We start from the raw sequence: 8,260 nt of genomic DNA on the forward strand, positions 1-8,260 counted from the left end.
AGGTATGAAATGAGTTGGATATAACATTTTGGAATAGCTTCCTCTGTGACTTTTGGCCTGAAGGTTGTATTATTTCATATTATTGTATTTGTATAATAATTATACATATATGAGAAACTGCTACATTCGTTGATAAAAAGACTGATGGTTGTACAGGCATTTCCACTCCTTTGTATTGTGACGGAAAAATGTATATTTTTTGTAAATATTTACTATTTCTTAAGCTTTCTTTAATATTCTTTTAAATTTATTTATGTATCACTTCAAATATAATTTTAATGTTTTTAAACTTCTTATCTTGAGCATACCTTGGTTTCCTTTTAACCTAAACTCTATTCTATCAATCACTTTTACGTAGAAATTCAAGCAGGCATTCTGATACTAATATCTGATTTGACCCTTAATTGCTTTCTGTACTGTTCAATTCTACGAATGTATTTCATTCAATAATATTCTATCAAATTTACTAACAACCTTGTCCTATAAATACTCCGAAAAATTCCTATCTATACGAACATGCGGCATGGCGTAAAGGTTTAGACCATTGCTTAACATTCGGGAGGTTCGATTCCGGGGGCAGTAATATTTCACAGATAATCTTTCATTCTCTTCTGCCTTCATTTCGTCCGTCTCATCTTTCTCACCCGAATCACCATCCTCCCATACCCACGATTCTTGAAAGGAGGATGAAGAGGACCTTCCACCCTACCTTCCGGTGTATTCCGTAGGGACTTCCCGCCCACCAGCATTACTGGTTGATGGGAATGAAACACCCAAATGTTTTAAAGTTTTTCCTGTCTATTAGTCTACAGTCTACAGTCTCTGCTACTGATCGTTAGACCTGTAAGTTATTTCTGCTATTGTCTACATCGTTTTTATTTTGTTGTCTTTGTTATTATTACTGTTATATTATTTTGTTCTTTTTGTCGCTTTGTTCTTATATGTATATTTCATTCTTCTTGTGTCTTTTTGCTATTTGTGTTTCCATTTTTTTATACGTATTTTTTATATGTTTGTATTCCGTGTTTCAGTTCTTTTTCGTATATAAATTGTTATTTGAGTTTGTTAGTGTTTTCTTGGTTAGTATTTTTATTAATGGATGTTAACTTTAAAAGGCACTAAAGAATATTGAACCAATCTTTGCATTTATTAGTGGGAAATAATATATATATTTAATATAACTGTAAGTCTACCACTGCCTTCTTAACTTTTGTTTTTGCTTCTAACATGTATCTAACTAGCGTTTCATATCTAAGATGGTATCCTACGTCTATTTCTAGTTGACTTCCTATTTTTAGCTTTTCAAAATTTTCTAACTGCTTTTTCCCAGTGCCTGCCGCTTACATTTTACATGAAAATAGAGCTGTACTCCAAACATTTAACTTTTACTTTTCTGTTTCGAGTCAAATAACTATCTGTAGGTCCTATATAAATTTAAAAATTCATAGAAATGATTCTTACAATGTTGCAAGACATCGAAAGGAGAATTATTTAGATATATACTGAGTGTCCCACTTTCTCGAGACACACTATTATTTTTTTACTGTACATGTTCTCTTTGGAAGATCTCACTTGAAAAAGTCATAAAAAAGGATAGGAAAGACTGCGCAGTACTTTATGAGTTAATGCTTAATTTCGTCTTCTATACTGCACAATCCGAGAAGAATATGGACATCCTCCTTCTTCCAAAAGTGTTTTGGAAGAAACGAGATCATCAGGTGACGCACCTAAAAAGTTTTTTTGTATCTTTCAATAAAGATACTACTTACATTATTGAACACTAAAACCAAACACTTTCCTAATAAAAGTTCTTGAAACTATTTTCGTTTTCTGAATAAATTGTTCTAGGATTCTCCGATGATTTTTTCTTCGACAAGTAAATGTCGATATGACGTAAATTGTGTATTGCAGTGGTTTAGTCTAAAAAAAATTACGCAGCNAAAGGAAGAAGTGAAGGAAAGGTATTAGAGGAGCTGGAGATAGAAAATTATGTGGAGAAATAAGCAGAGGAACAAAAGAAAAGACTAAGAAGAATGGTAATGGAACTGGAAAAGAAAAGAAGGGAAGAAAAGAATTAAACCTGTTAATTTTTGGAATGGAGATGAGGAAGTATTGATACCGGACGAGGAAAAAGAAGAAATGGTAAAAAAAGAGGTAAAACGTACATTTGGTTGAGAAGAAGTTAATGTGGTGAAGGGATTAGAATACAAGAATACAAAGCTGGATAGAAAATGAAAAGTACTAAGCAGGTATGAAATGAGTTGGATATAACATTTTGGAATAGCTTCCTCTGTGACTTTTGGCCTGAAGGTTGTATTATTTCATATTATTGTATTTGTATAATAATTATATTATCAAAAGAAACTGCTACATTCATTGATAAAAAGGCTGATGGTTGTACAGGCATTTCCACTCCTTTGTATTGTGACGGAAAAATGTATATTTTTTGTAAATATTTACTATTTCTTAAGCTTTCTTTAATATTCTTTTAAATTTATTTATGTNCTTTGAATTTGAAAAAACCAACTAAAAATTTAAGTTGAAAAGAAATGTAGATAATTATTACACGAGGACTAGTCTATTGAATGAGCTGAAGTTATGACAGAAAATCCAATTGACATTTTGGTAAATTAATATTTATGTAATAAATGGAGAATGAAATTAGATTTTATTGATATGGTGGATTAATTGTAAGTAAGTATCAAGTTTTTCTAGATAACCAAAGATGTGGTTTCCCAAATTTTCAAGAATGAGTAATTCATTTTAACATTTACTGTCAAGCAATACACGATTCTGATGATTGAAATTATTTTTCACCGATGTTTTTGGCTAGAATCTGTTTCTATAAGGGTCGAAAAATCATCATGAATTTTAACATTAACGATGTGACCGAAGAACTGCTTCTGGTATTCTAATTGTTTGTCCCTCAATTACGCTGCTTTACTCGCAATGCGATTCCCTACTGCATCTAGTTATATTTCAGAAACACCCTGTATAGGTCTATTATTTCCAAAGTGAAATTTTTGTTTTCTTTGCTACAGATTAGTCATTGCCTGTATCTAATATTACAGCATAAAGTAGAGAAAATAATAATTTTCGCTCAATATTTTAAATTTTTAGAAGCAGTTATCTTTGACTGGTTAACTGTGTTTTCTATTATTTTTCTTCAGATCCATTAAAATGTCATACATAATTTTATGAATTTGTGAGTACCTAACATGTTCCGAAATGAACACCTTCGTCTAATGGAATATATCATGTATGCCCTTTTATGTTACAAGCACCGTGAATATACATGCCTACAAACAAAAATGCATATATGTGCACAGAAAATGTGTCATATTGCAATTTCATGGTATGCTGTTGCACCTTTAATTACATTAAGCGTATGTGTACTGCAGAGAGAAATTAAATTAAAAGCGTTAATTAGTGTAATACCTTTTTTTGAATGTATAATGCGTTTTTAAAAAGGCTGTAAAATTGGAATATTTACGAAATTTTAAACCTACCAAGAAAGACAACGTTTACAGGGGTTTAGAAAATATTCCTATAAATATTGCTAATATATACAGTTAATTTAATAGCTAGTTTCAAATTTATAGTTATAATGAATAACCAGAGTCCTAAAATGCTCAGAATGTGATTCATTTCATTATTGTCAAAACCTTAAAAACTCGTTTAATTCAATATAGAAAAAAAACAATTCCAATGTTGCTTTCTCAAAACCACTTTTCATCTATTCAAATTTTAGAAATACCTAATATTAGGTATAAAACTTACAACGGTTGACTACGTAATGTGACTGCTAATTACTTGAAGATATATTGGATGCGACAAAGCGTACCACAATTATTTAAGCATTAATGCATTTCCTGGTCTAGAGGTTTAAACCATTGCTTAACATTTGGAAGGACATCGCTGCAAACGGACCTTTTTCGGTCATATTTTAGAGAAATTTATGGAGCTAGTTTGGTTGTAATTTGGTAGAGTGAAATTGACAAGAATAATTGTTACTCGGGAAAGACTGCGCAGTACTGTATGAATTAGTGTTTAACTTCGTCTTCTATACTGCACATTCCGAGAAGAATATGGACATCCTCCTTCTTCCAAAAGTGTTTTGGAAGAAACGAGATCATCAGGTGACGCACCTAAAAAGTTTTTTTGTATCTTTCAATAAAGATACTACTTACATTATTGAACACTAAAACCAAACACTTTCCTAATAAAAGTTCTTGAAACTATTTTCGTTTTCTGAATAAATTGTTCTAGGATTCTCCGATGATTTTTTCTTCGACAAGTAAATGTCGATATGACGTAAATTGTGTATTGCAGTGGTTTAGTCTAAAAAAAATTACGCAGCGGTAATAATATAATATAGGTATCCTGGCATTTCCTGTACATTACCCACACGTACACGTATTATAGGTCGATCGAACAAATTAAAGTGTTTGTGTAAGAAGCGAAGAAATCCTTTCTGCTTCACAACAATTTATTAGCCATTTCGTATGTTTACGGTCAGGGCTAGCACAAGAATTATTATTAAAAAGAAATCCTAATGCCGTCGTAAAAGCCGATAGAATGGATGATTATGTTTACCAATAGACACTGAAAGAAACTGAATATCGATTTGAAGTTTGCGCCTTATATTCGATTATGTTTCGAACTTCGATTACGTAGAAACAAAAACAGCGGTGATAATGTGGCAAGTGAAAATTGCTCTTCGTTCTTTTCAATTTCCACTGCTATAAAATAGATTAAGATAAGAGAAACGTGTCAATGTTAATAGTGGTAATGGTTTAGTAACACTTAAAGCTCTCGGTCAATTTTCTTTTGCCATTTTGTTAACTGCCTTAGTCAATCAACTGTAAAACATTTTGAAACATAGGAAGCTTAGCTACTATCATCATAGCAGCTTTAGCCGTATTCTCAAATTCTTTGTCTTGTGTTACTATCATTATAATGAAATATCAAAACTTTGCACTTATTGTTTGGTTTGAACTTAGGGCGAGATTTAATTTTATTTACTAAACAATTTCTATCAATTTAATATTTTCAATATCTCGTACGAGTTATGATTAGAATTTGCGTCTACTCTGAATTTGAAAAAAACAACTCAAAATTTAAGTTGAAAAGAAATGTAGATAATTATTACACGAGGACTAGTCTATTGAATGAGCTGAAGTTATGACAGAAAATCCAATTCACAACTTGCCATGAGGATGTTTATTACCGCGGAGTTTTGACATTTTGGTAAGTTAATATTTATGTAATAAATGGAGAATGAAATTAGATTTTATTGATATGGTGGATTAATTGTAAGTAAGTATCAAGTTTTTCTAGATAACCAAAGATGTGGTTTCCCACATTTTCAAGAATCAGTAATTCATTTTAAGATTTACTGTCAAGCAATACACGATTCTGATGATTGAAATTATTTTTCACCGATGTTTTTGGCTAGAATCTGTTTCTATAAGGGTCGAAAAATCATCATGAATTTTAACATTAACGATGTGACCGAAGAACTGCTTCTGGTATTCTAATTGTTTGTCCCTCAATTACGCTGCTTTACTCGCAATGCGATTCCCTACTGCATCTAGTTATATTTCAGAAACACCCTGTATAGGTCTATTATTTCCAAAGTGAAATTTTTGTTTTCTTTGCTACAGATTAGTCATTGCCTGTATCTAATATTACAGCATAAAGTAGAGAAAATAATAATTTTCGCTCAATATTTTAAATTTTTAGAAGCAGTTATCTTTGACTGGTTAACTGTGTTTTCTATTATTTTTCTTCAGATCCATTAAAATGTCATACATAATTTTATGAATTTGTGAGTACCTAACATGTTCCGAAATGAACACCTTCGTCTAATGGAATATATCATGTATGCCCTTTTATGTTACAAGCACCGTGAATATACATGCCTACAAACAAAAATGCATATATGTGCACAGAAAATGTGTCATATTGCAATTTCATGGTATGCTGTTGCACCTTTAATTACATTAAGCGTATGTGTACTGCAGAGAGAAATTAAATTAAAAGCGTTAATTAGTGTAATACCTTTTTTTGAATGTATAATGCGTTTTTAAAAAGGCTGTAAAATTGGAATATTTACGAAATTTTAAACCTACCAAGAAAGACAACGTTTACAGGGGTTTAGAAAATATTCCTATAAATATTGCTAATATATACAGTTAATTTAATAGCTAGTTTCAAATTTATAGTTATAATGAATAACCAGAGTCCTAAAATGCTCAGAATGTGATTCATTTCATTATTGTCAAAACCTTAAAAACTCGTTNAGTAATTCATTTTAAGATTTACTGTCAAGCAATACACGATTCTGATGATTGAAATTATTTTTCACCGATGTTTTTGGCTAGAATCTGTTTCTATAAGGGTCGAAAAATCATCATGAGTTTTTACATTAATGATGTGACCGAAGAACGTCAGGATGATGAGAGATTTTCATCAAAGGAATTGTTCTTATAGAAACCCCCTAGTGCCACTTTTCTCTTGGCAATGCTGTTATTGAACGATTCCGCCCAATTTCTCGTGAATCCTCTAATATTCTGCCTTCTTAAAAATGCAAACTGCAAGGTAACGCACATTGACAATGCCTTAATAATGGTTTGAAAATTTAACCAAATTACAATTATTAATGCAGGGGAATATTAATACACCATTTTCTGTTTTTAATACCGTATATACAGTAAAAAGAATGCTGGTATATAAGGGATGAAAAAGTAGGACAAGAACAAATATAAAGATAGGGGACCAAAAATTAGAAGAAGTGGCTGATTTTAGGTATCTATGAAGTCAGATAAGTCAGGACGGAAGGAGTAGCAGGGATATAAAGCACAGGATAGCGCAGGGTTGAGTTGCCTTCAATAAAAAGCAATCACTTCTAGGCTCACGAATGATTAATTTAGAAATTCGAAAAATTTTAAATGTGTAATTTTGGTGCGCGGCGCTGAACGGATTTGAAATATTGATGGTGGGCGTGGCGAAAAAGAAAAGGTTAGAAACATTTGAAATCTGGTGTTACAGGCGAATGATGAGGATACCGTGGATAGAGAAGGTTAGAAATGAAGAGATATTAGAACGAATAGGAGAACAGAGGACTCTATGGAAGTCAATAAGAAATAGGCGAGATATGTTGGTAGGGCATTTTTTCAGGCATTATAGGCTAGTTAGAGACATGTTAGAAGACATGTATATTGCATTTACTGGAATTGTACTACTTTATTATTCATGCGAAAAAGTAACTGAAGGTACTATGAAAGAATGAACTTGTAGGCGAAGCAATGAAAAAGGGTTGATTCATACGCTCTTAGATACTAGTAATACCCTTAATTCGATCTAGCAATGATTGGTTGCGTATAGCGCTATCCATTTATCAAATTAAACTCTGCAGTCATATGTCATTAATTAGTTCACTATTCTCTTCTATGTTTGTCTTTATTTTTGCTAGTCGATTTAAAAAAGCACAGCGTACATCAAGTTCTCTGATAAATCCATACCCTCTCATTCTTTCGTAGCGTGGATACTATTTGTATGAAATTCTTTTTCTCACATCGTATTTTTCAAAAGATGTTGCCGCCCTTTGATGATTATATGAATAGAATATCAATAATATTTTCGGTTCTCAATTCTCCACTAGTATATGTGTAAAAGTCTTGAAAGAATGGTGTTTGCCATTACGTACATACTATGATTTATGGTGCTTGAATCTCAATAGCTGACTGTAACTGTATCTTTAAACGCATGAGTTATGTGTAATTTTTATGTATGTTGTGTTGTCAATGGAATTCGTTAAATTTGAAATTAAAATTGCTGTACGCGACTAAACTAAAAAATGCACACAATATGTGAATCGAAACGTATGTATGCATATCAATTGAAAAGAATGATTAGAAGCAATAGATTGTGTTTGCAACTGCGTTATCAAAAAATGTGCATAGCTTTATTCGAAATACATGTTCCTAATAGACACTATAAAATGTCAGATATGAATAATTAATACGTAAACATAAACATGTACAGGGTGCCTCCCGAACATGTAGAATATGGCCTACTTTTTTTTTTAATAATGACACATCAGATAAAGGCTTGGTATATTTAATATTTGTTACCAGAGATGTGATTTATTTGAAATACTTGCATTTAAAATACAAATATAAAATAAAAAAAAACATATTTTTATCTTGCAATTAAATATTTTTTTGGGAAATGCATTTTGTATTTTATTTAAAAT

This window comes from Agrilus planipennis, unplaced genomic scaffold, assembly GCF_000699045.2.
Source record: "Agrilus planipennis isolate EAB-ADULT unplaced genomic scaffold, Apla_2.0 scaffold167, whole genome shotgun sequence".
NCBI lineage: Eukaryota > Metazoa > Arthropoda > Insecta > Coleoptera > Buprestidae > Agrilus > Agrilus planipennis.